This window comes from Mirounga angustirostris, unplaced genomic scaffold (genome assembly GCF_029215605.1).
Source record: "Mirounga angustirostris isolate CCGP_5_RB_7025 unplaced genomic scaffold, mMirAng1.0.hap1 SCAF_2, whole genome shotgun sequence".
NCBI lineage: Eukaryota > Metazoa > Chordata > Mammalia > Carnivora > Phocidae > Mirounga > Mirounga angustirostris.
In genome coordinates, this window is record NW_026991710.1 from 103,187,739 (window position 1) to 103,200,631 (window position 12,893).

At 37.8% G+C, this 12,893-nt stretch overlaps 1 long non-coding RNA gene across 4 annotated transcripts in view; it reads left to right on the forward strand.

The window, feature by feature from the left end:
* The window catches only part of LOC123848260 (uncharacterized), a 319,093-nt gene that overhangs the window by 216,314 nt on the left and 89,886 nt on the right, over window positions 1–12,893 (forward strand). Inside the window, exon 1 of one of the 4 annotated variants that reach the window (XR_010409536.1) lies at window positions 1,201–2,158. The exons of the other annotated variants lie outside the window; for them this stretch is intronic. This is a non-coding gene — a long non-coding RNA (uncharacterized LOC123848260). Of the gene's footprint in view, window positions 1–1,200; window positions 2,159–12,893 lie in introns of those variants that run through there. 4 annotated transcript variants of the gene reach the window in all.

Consider the following 12,893-nt stretch of genomic DNA (forward strand, 5'->3'; position numbering starts at 1 on the left):
GTACAGGGTTCTCATTTATGGGTAACCAGCCAACCCATGTCTGAAATGGCAACAGATCCCAAGCACCCTTACAACTATGCAACCTTAACTTCTGCAGGGCTTTTAAAATCCCTGATACATTCTGAATTCACAAAACTCTGACATTTAGTTCTTAGAAAAATTTGTAGTTCAGAAGAGCTCAATTTATTCTCCATTTTCTGAAACTGACTGCAGTGTGAACTCTGGTTGTAAGTTGTTGGTTCAAGTGTAGATTTCTCTTAGGTCTTCAAGGAGTGGGTACTAGATATTTGATGGGGTCTGCAGTGATGATGCCTGCCTCTTGGTGTATATGCTGATATTTTAAGATGTTATCAAGTGTTAGAGGCAATATTGCTCTTTAAAATCCACAATGAATCATGGAACACTACATCAAAAACTAATGATGTAATGTATGGTGATTAACATAACATAATAAAATAAAAAAATTTAAAAAATCATATGTATAAAATTTAAAAAAAAAGATCCTCATGGGCAATACAAATAGGGAAATTAAGATTATTCAGATGAGCAAAAACATAAACATTTGTAAAACGATTGACCTTACATCCAAGAAAAGATGTAAGTGATTTCAGTAAGTTGGTGAGTGCAGAAGGACAAAGTGCATGTTTAGCCGAGGTAGGGAAAGTAGTAAATGTTCAGGGAGGGTGTGCTTCCAATGCTAAAAAGCCAAGAAGTAGATAAACTTCTCTGAGAATGGAGGGCACGGTGGCACGGATTGTGACTTGGGACAAGGCTCAAAAGAGTGGGTAGGCTGTCTAGATTGAGGGGGCACTGATGACTAGAGGGAAATGAAAGAAAGGGAACTTACCTTTGGTTTTTCTGTTATTGGCCAAGCCCATTGTGATGAATATGGAGTTGGGTGCTTAGATCCTCTGCAGGTGAAAGTCCGTTGTGGAGAACTGTCTATAAGTGGCCTTCCACAACTGTCAGCCCCTGCAGGGATTTCTTCAGCTGCACAGAGCCACCTTGCTTAAGGTCACACCCTTCCCAGGGTGGCCCACTTCCAATGACTGATCAAGGGGCAGGTATAAAAGTATAAAAGTCTAGCCACTTTGGCCAAACCTGGGGGGATTCTGATGGCCCTGTTTCAGGTCAAAACTCCCTGCCGGGTCAGCTGAAGCAGTTATCAGGCCCATATCAAAGGTCAGTTTTTCCTATGGCCAATCCTGCTTTTTTTCTACCCTCCCCCAGGTGCTGATCCTAAGAGCATTCTAATAAACGTTCTACACTCTAACTCCACCTCAGGGTCTGCTTCTTGAAAAACCCACCTGTGACACCTTCTCAGTATGTTATTTAATTTTCATAGTAACTCCCTGAGGTTGGTATTATTAGCTTTATTATTACAGGTGAGAGATTCAGACTTAGGTTAAATGACTCACCAGAAGTCACACAAGTTGGCATCCACATTTAACTACAATTATCTGTGCTCTTTTCAGTACGTCATGTTGCCTGCTAAAAGGATCAGCAGAAGACACATACCTTCATGCATGTGCAATAAAGATTAGATACTTACCTGTGGGCTCTCATTCATTCAACAGTTATTTACTAAATACCAGTGTTCCAGAAATTTTACCATTACGGAAGGAAGAAACATGAAATGGGAGATAGATTTGCTATCTACGTAAAGGCTTTGTGGACAACGGACAGGACCCCGTTTCTGCTCTATAATGACACTCCACGTGTCCAAGGCCAACTTTGATAGTGTCTTTGAAGATTAACCTTTATCAGTTATATTTTCTCTGGGAATTTAATCAGAGATTAAGGAAATTAATGGGATATGAATGTAAAACAAACAAAAACGTTTTGCTTTGAACAACGCAATACAGATACCGAAAATTTGTTGCCAAACTCATTGTAACCGAGACAACTGTGAAAAATTGGAAGATGTTGTAAACATCTAGGGAAGATATATACTTATACTGTTTCTCAAATATTTTTAAGTTTTCACTTTAAAGAGCACAAATGGAAATCTTTGATGATATATTTTGAGTATGGTTCACGCTGGAAAGAAAAATGATGGATTCGAACTAAAAAAAAAGAAGAAAAAATTGGCCCAGCATCAGAAGATTGGAAAATGAATATACATTTATATGTTTTGAGTTAGGACAAAATATTTAAGGTATGTATGCATTATTTTTTATGATTCCCTGCTTTAACCAACTTTTTCTGTTGGCCACAGTTGCTGTTAAACTGAGGTTCTCCACCATAATTATTAAGACCACGTATCCGCAAAATAGTATCTTTCATAAAGAATATATTCAGAAGTTCATTATATGAATGAATCACCCCAAAATGTATGAGATGAAAGATATTTTAATGTATCATGTAGATGATATGCAAGTACCACATGTAGATTTCTATACAATTTCTAGTTTGCTTCATTGGGGACAATATTCAGCCTTTCTTCTTCTGGAAGAAAGATCATATCCAGTCTTTCTTTGTTAGTGTACTGCTGAAGGGTTTTTGCTTTTTCACCTTTTTGTACTAATTTGCAGTGAAACATTTAAACTGGTTATATGATGAGGCGACACATTTGGAAGGGCAAAGTTAGCTAAAATAACAGCAGAAACTTCTTGTTTATAAGCTAAGGATCAGAGCTAAAACAAAAACAAATTCTTAATCTCGTAAAACTACAACTATTTAGCTTTTCCTACTAATAATTGACAAACTAATCTATAGTTAACTGCCACTTCACCTTCTTATATCTTACACTTTTCTCCCAAATCTCTGAATAGTAACAACCTTCATTTCCTTTGTGGGCTCATCATACTTTCCCACAAATGTAGTATTTACTTTTAGAACTGCTCCATTTTTAACATGCAACTACACATAAAGACAATATGATATCTTGTTTTTTTCTAGGTTCATGTTGATTTTCCACATGTAGTGGAGTGAGAAAGCAAACATTGAGCCACAGAATTCCATTTGTCTTGGTGACTAAATGGCTTATGATAAGATCGTTGGTTGGAATTCCTTGCTAGATCTTAAATTCTGGAACTTTGACATGTTTGGGGAGAAAAGTAAGAATGACACTGATAGTAGGTAGTATTTCTATTCTACAGAGGCGGAGTTCTAAAATTTATAGTATAAATAAGAGTGTAGGGCCCCTGGGTGACTCAGTCAATTAAGCGTCTGCCTTCAGCTCAGATCATGATCCCAGGGTCCTGGGATCGAGCCCCGCATCGGGCTCCCTGCTCCTTGGGGAGCCTGCTTCTCCCTCTGCCTCTGCCTCCCTCTCTGACTCTCATGAATAAATAAATAAGACTGTAAGTTTTGACTATAGTACTTTGTTTTGTAATCTAAATCAAGATAAAAATGAATCAAATTTAAAGAAATAAAATCATTTAGGTGTGTATTGTTACTACTCTCACTAACATCAATATTTGGTATTATTATTTATCATTGTAAAGTTAAGTAAAAAACCATCTTCATTTATCCTGAATCTTTTCTTTCAGTCAAAACAGAGCAATTCTATTTCTTTTCAAAGCTTTCCAACCCAGTGTTTGAATATTTGTGTTGTCTTACTATAGCTACAACAGAGTGCTAAAAATATGTGATTTCATGTGGTAGCAAAAGCTCCTACACACATATCTGCACTATTAGAGAGAAGACAATTTCATTAAAGCAAGTCAGCAGATAATTTTTTGAGTTAATATTATGTATTAGGTACTGTGTCAGATACTGTAATGTATATGAAGAAATGAAGGCATGATCAAGGAGTTAATAATTTGGGTGAAGAGATAGAATATATCAAATTGCTCACATCATAAATAACAAAGAAGTACTTACTTAAAAGTCAAATGAAATGTTCTACAAGCATAGAAGAAGGTCCTTCAGACTCCAGTGGTTAAGGGAGGTCAGGTTTAGCTGACTCTCAGGGGCTGGGCAGGATTTGATGGGTGGGGAGAGGGGTGTTGGCTTTTCAGGATTGGCTGGGGAGGGGTCTGAGGGCTTTGTAGAAAAGTTGGAAAAGCTGTAGGAAATGTAGAATCTATTCAGCACATAATAAAATTTGGTAGAGGTGGAGGAAAGTAGATAAGATGATGCACTAAAGGATGCTTTGGTCAGATTAGAGGGTTGAGGTAAACAACATTGGGTTACAGCCTCAGTAGCCTTGGCTTCAATAGGCACACCTTTTTTTTTTCTTCAAATTGTGTTCCATAGAACATAAATTTTGAAAGTTTTGAAGAGATGTACCACTGAAAATTTTTAAAAAATCCAGAGGCAATTTCATTTGGCAAATATTGAACTAAATGAAATTTTTTCCTTTAGGAAGTACTAACTTTAATATATTAATATGCATTGTAAATTTCCAAGAAAGTGAGGAATAAGTATATAGTTTTTATAAAACCTGTGGAAGTAAAAAGGAAGGCTCATAGAATACATATCTTGAAGAATCAATGCAACTCAGTGACTGTTAATACGTGAAGTAGGAAGAGTGCAAACAAAGATAAAAGATGTTAAAGTTGAGAGATTGTAAAAAATCACTTTATAATCATTGCTATTATTTGTCAAGCTGCTATTACATGCCAGGTAGTGCAGATGAAAGACTGGGACCCGGAAGTTTAAGTAATTTGTCTAGGGTCATATAGATAATATGTGGTTGTCACAATAGCGCAATCACAGTATAGTGAAATGATTGATGGAGAGGCACCAAAGACATAAGTGAAAGGATATGAAGTTCCTTTAATCACAAAGGACGTAGAAGCTTATGGTACCAATTACACAGAGTGGGAGGCAACGAGGTGCACTCACAGATGGAGGTACAGGTGCGGGCAATGCATGCTTCCCAGTGTGATGGTTCTGCCAGATGAGTCCCCCCCCCCTTTTTTTTTTAAATCTATGTGACCATCTGCAAGTCACTGTTACAAAATAACCCCAGCAGATTCTTGAGTGCTTATCGTGGAACCAGGTGAATCAAAGGTTAATTTCCCATGAATAGCATCTCTTAGACAGTTCAGGCTCTAAGCTTACTGAAGTCCATTCTTAAACACAGTAACTGGTAGAGCTAGGATTTACATCTAGGTCTACTTTGTTTCAAAGCCCCAATTTTCCCTCTCTACCTGTTGATTTTGTGTAGTGATGGAAGAATGGTGAAGCCATTCGAAGACCACTGCCTGCTGATATTCCCTATCCAGGTCTACTAAAGACCTTGACTTCCTCTGCTTCATAGCTTGGGCATCAAAGTGCCCCTGTGGCTTAACTTACTTTTTCTAAGTCCTCCATGCAAAAGAACATCAGTACATGTTTTAAGGCATTTACTGGGTATCCAATCCCTGGTTGGTTTGCTTAAAGCAGAGGTTACTCTGTGGTTGTGCATCTTTGTATTATGTTCCTAAGGCTGTGTTGTTATAACACGTACGACCTATACTTTGCTGGAAAGTCATCCAGATCACGTCACACAGGCACTGTTCTAAGTCCTGACATATATGTGCTCATTTCTCCTCACAGCAATGGGATGAGGGATAATGGGCTAATACTGTAAGTATCCTCATTTTTAAACTAAGTAACACGGAGGATATGTAATTTTCCTAAGTTCACATATTTAATAAAAAAAGAACTCAAACCTGGGGGGTCAGACTTTAGACTCCCTATTTTTAACTCCTACTCTGCAAAGTGATGGCCGTGAAAATCACACAGCAACACTGGGGTCTGTTCTGACTCTCTCTCCTTGCCACAGTCTGTTACTTTCTCTGCCTCTTAGACATCTTATGAGGCGGGACACCTGGGTGGTTCAGCCGGTTAAGTATCTGCCTTCAGCATCAGGTCATGATCCTAAGGTCCTGGGATCCTTAACTCCTGCTCAGGAATAAAATTGGAAGTTGAAACTGGACAGGCTCAGCAGCCAAGGCAGCTTTTGATTTTAAGAAAAAAAAATTTGATTCCCTTTCAATATCAGAAAATTCCTCAGCCTTTACCAAACAAACCAGTAGTGTTTGTGGTAACATTTGTCAGGCAGGATGAGTATTTCTACCAATTATACTACGTATTTTTCAGAATCAGTATGACTTTCATTCTTGGAATACTGATTTGGTGAAGATAAGGGCTTATTAATTAAAGACTTTTTCTTTTCATTTAAAAAAAAGATTTATTTATTCATTTTAGAGAAAGAGAGAGAGAGAGCACTTGCGAGGGTGTGAGGGGCAGAGGGAGAGTGGGAGCAGTAGGGAGAGAAGCAGACTCCCCACTGAGTGCAGAGCCTGATGTGGGGCTTGATCCCAGGACCCTGAAATCACAACCAGAGCCAAAATCAAGAGTTGGATGCTTAACCAACTGAGCCACCTGGGCGCCCCAGTTAAAGACTTTTTCTAAGTGAGGGCCTCTCTAGGTGACATTTGTATACAGTCACTTCATGTGGGTTTGAGGTGTTCGAATAATCCAAATCATCAAATGTCTGTCCGAGTATTAAACTGCTCCTAGCTTTGTACATTTCCTGGTAAGGTTAGTCATTTTCTTTCCAAATTTATGTGTAAATGTTTCTGCGATTTTTTCCAAACTTGATTTTGATAATGTCTTTATAAATCCATCTTACTTTACTGCCTGCTCTGCTCACATCCTTTTTTAGGAAAACTTGTCATACCACAGCCCTGGGAAAGCAACATGACCCCATGACCTTCTCCTGCCTACCAGTCATTGGATGAACATCTGACCCAAGGACAACCAATCCCTTTGCTGATCAGTGATAAAGCAAAATCTCTTTTTTTTTTTTCAGATTGTTTTTAAAATTAGAAGAGCCAGAGTCTGTAGACAGTAATTTAGACATTAATTCTTCCTGTCCATTCTTACACTGGAATAATCTTTTTAAAATGTCCTCCATCCTAGATCTTTTAGACTCAACTGAGTGAGAACACAGACACACACACACACTTTGTGTCTCTCTGATATCTATGTATTAATTTAACAGATAGTTATTTTATATTTCCAGTGTGCATAGTGCTGAATTTACTGTCATAAGCCCTAATCCTCTGGGGCATGGTGTGAGTAATTTCTAAACAATCTTTGTAAGACGTCTATACCCATTTTTCCAGGGTGGTGGCACGACAACAGGTTAAATACTTCCCATATCAACTTTTATTTACCCTATTATTAATATGTTGATTCCCTATTGTCTGTCTTAAACCAGGCATGATTTGTTAGCTTTGTATCAGGACCAAATAAATGGTGAGTGGGCTTCCTGCCAGGTAGAAGGGATGTATGCAACACACACTCACACGCACGTGCACTCACTGTACATTCACACTCTGATCTTTTTAAAGGACAAAATAGTAATGACTGGAAGCAGCTGAAATGAGCATAGCCTCGAGGTGTTGCTTAATTTATTTTTCTCAAATCATATGTATACTTATGTAATTCCAAGAAATTAAGTGAACATACAAAGTTGCTAATGCCTTGAGGCCTTTTGTATCAACAAGGAACCGCCTCATAGAGAGTCAACTTATGCATTTTCTTGGCATTCAAATATACTGATCATTGCAGCTGGAATGATTATACAGCAATTTACACCAGGTGCACTGATGATTAGAGTCTGCTCGTTCCTGGTCTATGGACAGCTAAAGCTTGTTCTTTGTACAGTTTGAAGGAGAATCATCGGGTAGCATTTTATGCATATGAGTGTACTTTATTTTTATTTTTGCTAAATGCAAGCACAAACTGAAATGTTCCACTGAGCACCAACTTGAATTTAGTTGTTTCTGTTTTTTCCCGAGAATGCATTTGGTGCATTTTTTAACTTCAACTTTCCAAACCCTGGTATTCCTTTGGATTTAGGAGTTCTTTTCTTATCCTTCAGAGATTTGTCCAACAGAGACATGCCAGGCCTTCAGGGTCCCATTGGGTTATGTCGTGAGGTCAGTAGACAGCCCTGTCACCTACCCCTGCCTCATGGCGAGCCTGAAGTGTAGACTGCACCAATTGCGTGAGACGGCATACAAGACCACATAATAGAGGGGATTAGATGGGAACAAAAATTTCTTTGCTTTATTTATAGTATCATTGTGGAAGGATGAAAAGCTGTAAGTCAGCTTCGCCTGGGTGTGGACTTGCAATAATCCACTCAAAACTTTGATTGTTCCCTCGACTTTGCCTTGTAAGAGCTTCCGCGGCTCCTGTGGATTATTACTTCATACTGCTTGGACAAACATCAATTAACATACATCAAAACGTTTCCATTTGTGTCCCTCTATGAATGGAGGAGACCCAAAAGACACAACGGGGTTGGAAACACTCACGTGGAGATAAGAGGAGGCCAGGCTGTGCAGAGGACACAGGTGTGCTGCTTGGTATGTGTTGGAAATATTGCATTTCTTAGGGAGTTTGGAGTAATTATCAAACCAGACCTTTAAAGAACAGCTTACTGGAAACCTTTGCTGTTATAAGGACTATTTTTTTTTTTAAACCTAGGAAATTAGTTGTTGAAAATCAGACGAAGCTTGTGAATCTGGCTGTCAAAACTGGAGACGGCAGAAGTTATATTAATTTTCATAAATCACTTGAGAACTTTTAATCTTTTTCAAAATTTCTCAGTTTAAGATAGGACTTCTTTCAAAGAATATGAATAATAGAAATATCCTTAACATAAATGTTTGAAAATACTTATATAAAAGTCAATGTCCAAGAAAAGTATTTCCGTAGCATTTTATATTATGGAGTTTTTTTTTTTTTTTTTTTATTGCGTTATGTTAGTCACCATACAATATATCATTAGTTTTTGATGTGGTGATCCACGGTATATTATGGAGTTTTAAATATTTTCCATTTCATGCTGTCTGGTTTATTTTTGTACAGATATTTTTTTACCTGTGATATCAGTACTACATGCCGCTGGAACTAATTCAGTGGCCAAATGAATTATTGTCTTTATTGTCACTTATAAAAAAATTGACAACAGATTCTTGTTCAGTGTAAGAGGAGTACACTAATGTTAGCTCTAAATATCTCTCAATGCATGTGCGCGTATGATGATAATGAGTGTATTTACATGGCAAGTTCTCAGAACATATTAATGTTGCTATTAAACACAGTGAAACACAGTGAATGATTTAAAAAAATACAGTGGGATAAATCAAGAAAAACCTCTTTTTTAGGATTATTCTATGTATTATATAATACCAAGGTCCAGTTCCTAGGGAATTTCATTAATAAACCTCAATAATTGGGGCACCGGTGGCTCAGTTGATCAAGTGACTGCCTTCGGCTCATGTCATGATCCTGGGGCCCCAGGATCGAGTCTCGAATTGGGCTCCCTACTCAGCAGGGAGTCTGCTTTTCCCTCTGATCCTCCCACATCTCATGCTCTCTCTCTCTCAAATAAATAAATAAGGTCTTAAAAAAATAAAAATAAATAAACCTCAGTAATTGTATTGGGCCAATTTGCTGTAATTTGCAAATCCACGTGGTTAGAGTGGTACTAAAGCATACTCATTTTCCTAGATTGTCTTATAAATCAAACTGAAAGGTTGCCTTTTGCATTAATTTCTTTTGAGAATATTTGTTTTAGCAAAAATTGCAATAATATTCTAGTGTTTGGAAAATTAATAACAATATCTGGGTTCTGCTCAATGAGAAATGAGAAAACTCTCCTTTTGTAAGTAAGCAGTTTTCAAAAGGCAAGAATCATTTATTTGATCTACTAAGCTAGGTAACTGTCAGATGGTGTATGTAGGCACAGGGAGAAATCTTGGTGCCCTGGAAGGACAGAGCCATAGACAGATGTGCCTGTGGTTGATGTTAACAGAGAGGTAGGTCTGATCTGGAAGGCACCTGATTGTGAGGTGGGATCACATAACACCAGCACCTTTCACATTCAGCTGACACTCTTTAGCCCCTAGAATGGGTAGAGTTGACATTGTGCCCTTCCTCTGTCCTAGGCTGGCCACTTGAGAGACAAGATTCAGGCAAAGGCCTCACACGGGGCCACTGGTGCATCCTCTTTCCTCTCTCCACACTTAAGCATCCTGAGACTTAGAGTTCTGCTTTTCTGTTGTGTGTATAACTACAACCATGGTGATCTCTTTCCAGATGACCCTTGACATCAGTTAGCTTCTATTATCTGTGTGGAAGAGATCCTACTCTGTAAAATCATTGTATCATACTTGTGCACAAGTGACCTTTAATAGGAATGCTTCCAAAGAGGCTAGAAATTGTCTGCTTTTGGCTCTTGTTGACTGCACACACCTGTTTTGCTCTCATTTAATTCCCTTGGAACATTGGAACTCCATACCTTTTTGGAGCTCCAGCACGGTCTCAGAGGAAGGAAATTTGGCAGGGTGGGGAAGAACGTGGGCTTTGAAGATGGGAGGACCTGGTTTTTGATGTTTCCTCTGCTATGTATTTCACAAGTTTGTTAGTGACAAGAAGAATTAATGACGATGTGTGATATGTCGAGCACCTTTTTTTAGCACGGTGGAAGCCCAGTAGGAGGTAGCTATTATGAAAAATAGTCCCATTTCTCCCATTTCAGCTCCCTAACTTTGCAGTTTTAGCTCCATTCATTCAGAAGTCGTAGGTGATTTGACCATCTCCCGTTTCCCTTATTTGACTGTGGCTGTGGAAGAAGCAGAGTGGAAAGAGAATGACAAGGGTAAGAAAAACTGGAGGACAACGGGATAGTAGCAGATTCTTAGCCGTTTATTCGTAAGAGAGATTCTTTGAGGGCTTCTCACATAGGGAAGTGCATTTAATCTAGCCCAGTAGATACTTGTGTTCCTCTTACGTTTATTAATCTGATCACATGGATAAGGGGTCACCTTGATTATCAGGAGCTTGGTGAAACTTTCTTATGCTGCTTTGAGGAAGGAGCCTTGACCTGGCTAAATTGAATCTATTTCGATAAATAAAAAATATTTATTAAAAAAGATACTCTACTTCCAAGGCCCTTTTCCATCAGCTTGCTTTTTTTGGTTGTCTATCACATGGCTACATCATTTTTAGACACTAAATGAAAAGCATGTGTAACAGAGCACAGAACTGCACTTCTGGTCCATGTTACCATGGATAACGTCCGATATGAAAAATGGGCTTTCTTGCAGTAGAACACACCACTTTAATTATTACATGCAGTATAGAAACATGAATATTTATACAATTAGAAACTTGGAAGCATTGCACAAATTTTTTCTAGTTGGACTCTAACACAGGCACTTTTCCCCCAATCTGCTCTATAAACGCAGACCAAAAGATGAAATATTGTGGCAGCCCTAAGTTTACTGGTTCTGGAAAGAAATGCTATAAAATTGGTCCCATGAAATAAAATTGTTAGCACTAAACCCCAAAATTGCTTGGACTGTTTGCTTATGTATGTATGTATGTATGTATGTATTTTTTGGTGTCTATTTTCACTTGAGCAGTGGTACAGTACTTTTGTTATTCATAACTTTTGTTCTATTCAGTTTTGTGTGATGAAATTAAAATCACACAAAGCAAGTATGTGGCTAACTAGAATATTTAAACAGTTTGCTTAAGGTTGTAAATCAGGTCTTACTATAACTCCCTCTTAATGGATTTTTTTTCATATTTTCCCCTTTGGATTCTAATTTTTGAGTGCAGAGATAGATCTCATATATGTTCAAAACTTAATTTGACTTATGTGGAAACACATAAAACTTATTCTCTTTACTTAAAACACACGTGTGTATGTATATAATTAAATTAATATATAATTAAAATTCAAGACATAAATCGTTCTTAAAATTTTAGAACATGGGATGCCTCTACCTTGTCCTCATAAAGAATTGTGACTCTGCTAAGGATTACATTTTTAAATTTTTTAGATAAAAGTAGCCAAGAGTTTGATTCTCTGCTAGTTTTATATGTTATTTATTTATTGATGTTAAAATAAATTTACTTGAGTACTTGTCATGTTGCTGGACTTTGTATAAATTGTTGCACCAGGTTTTAAGATTTGTAATCAATTTAAATTAATAATAATTAATTAAATTAATAGTAATTCTATATCTAATTCAGCACTAGATTGGTAGTATTATTTAATAGGAAAAATTACTTATGCAAGACCATGAATTTAATGCAGTTTATTAATCACTCTTTAGTACACTCTGCAAATAGAGCCCCAAATTACTGATTCTTAGTGATGCTTTGGGATATTGAATCCACAAAGGAAAAGAATCATTCTGCTTGAAGATATCCCTCAGGTCTATCAGTGGCTACAAATACTGAAGCCAGATAAGATGTTCTGCCTATCATTCATCCTCATTTGCTTTGAGCTTCTCTGTAGTCATTTTGGAACTTGCCAGTACCAGCAAGGGAAAAAGAAGCCCAGTGTTGGGGAGAAATTTACTGCAGTAAGTTGGTTATCATATGCAGCTCAGTAAACACTGATGACCCTCTGTTATTTCAAGGACGTACTATTCTAAGTCTGCAAGGGATCCTCTCCATCTTCACTCACCTGCCTCTAATCAGGACTGCAATTGATGGAGAGCTTAAAAAGATAGGAAAGGGGATTTAGATTTGAGCCAATAGGCAACCCCACCACCTGGCATCTGTCCCCTTAAAAATCTTGTCTTCCTGAGTATGTACCCTCATCTATGCCAATGCATTTTTGGGTTTGACCTAAGACATTGAAGAAATCTGAGACTTCTGAGGCTTTTTTTTTTTTTTGTCTTAAGCAGATGTTTGGAGAAGGTTTCAGAGACAATAGGTTCAAATAATTCCTGTAGAGAATGAAAGCAGTGGTATGGGAGTTTTCACCAACTCTTGTAGCCAGAGGAAGTTTTTTCCGAGAAGGACTTTTAAGGAGAGCCATGAGTAAAGAGATAGAAGGGGCTTAGTGCTGAGAAGTGGGAGGTCACCTGAGACGTGGCAGTGGCCGGAGGGTAGGTTGGACTGGAACGGGAGGGAGA